Source organism: Frankliniella occidentalis, unplaced genomic scaffold (genome assembly GCF_000697945.3).
Source record: "Frankliniella occidentalis isolate FOCC.00 unplaced genomic scaffold, Focc_3.1 Scaffold81, whole genome shotgun sequence".
Classification (NCBI taxonomy): domain Eukaryota; kingdom Metazoa; phylum Arthropoda; class Insecta; order Thysanoptera; family Thripidae; genus Frankliniella; species Frankliniella occidentalis.
In genome coordinates this window covers 847925-848686 of record NW_026267211.1, presented here as the reverse complement: position 1 = coordinate 848686, position 762 = coordinate 847925, and the positions used below count along the sequence as shown (strand labels likewise).

General features: G+C 69.8%; 1 protein-coding gene across 3 annotated transcripts in view; it reads right to left on the bottom strand.

Annotated features, from left to right (window-relative positions):
- LOC113208914 (protein roadkill) overlaps positions 1-762 on the bottom strand; it is a 113517-nt gene that overhangs the window by 23726 nt on the left and 89029 nt on the right. The window lies entirely within an intron of this gene.

Below are 762 nucleotides of genomic sequence, written 5' to 3'. Positions count from 1 at the left end.
TGCCCCACAGCCGCGCTCCTCCGACAAGAGGCCCATTCAATCTCTTCCCTAAAGCCCGGCCCTGCTGGCTGGCCGGGGCCCGGGGTGCGCGGATGATGGTCGAGGGCTTTGCCACGAACAGAGATGGTGAGAGGGAGGAGAGGAGGAGGTGCTTCCCCACAAACTGGAGCTCCCCGTCCCCGGGCTGCTGGGGCCGCGAGGAGCGGGCTTCCCGCATCATCACTGCGTATACATGATAGGAAACGATGCATTTGAGGCAGAGAGTGTGCGTCCCGAGCATCAGAGACGGCTCGGGGCGCGGAGCGGGAGCATTCGGCGTGGCTCCCAGGGCGGCGGCGGGTCCCTCTGGCGCGCCTCAGCCACCACGGTCCGGGGAGAAAGGGGAGAATGAGTGTTGCGTCACAGGCTAGCGCCGCAGCACTGCCGCCGCTCGGCTGGAGCTGGAGCGGTGGCGGCTCGTCCGGAGAAAATGAAACACGGAAAGAAAGCAACGCGGCGGCAGCAGCCGCGCAGGGCGGCGCGTGCGGGGCGCGGGGCGCACGGCGCAAGCACGGCGCACCCCCACAGCAGCAGAGGCTGCAGCTTTCGCGCTCACTCACCACGGCCCCGATCGCCTTACGTCCCTTACGTAAACCCAGCGGGGCCAGGGCCAGCTACGCCGCTGGCCAGAGCCCTCCGGCCCGTCCCGTGCGTCACACCGGCCGACCTGTTCCGCTCTATCGGGCGGGGCGGGGCGGGGCGGGGCGGGGGGCGCAGGACAAC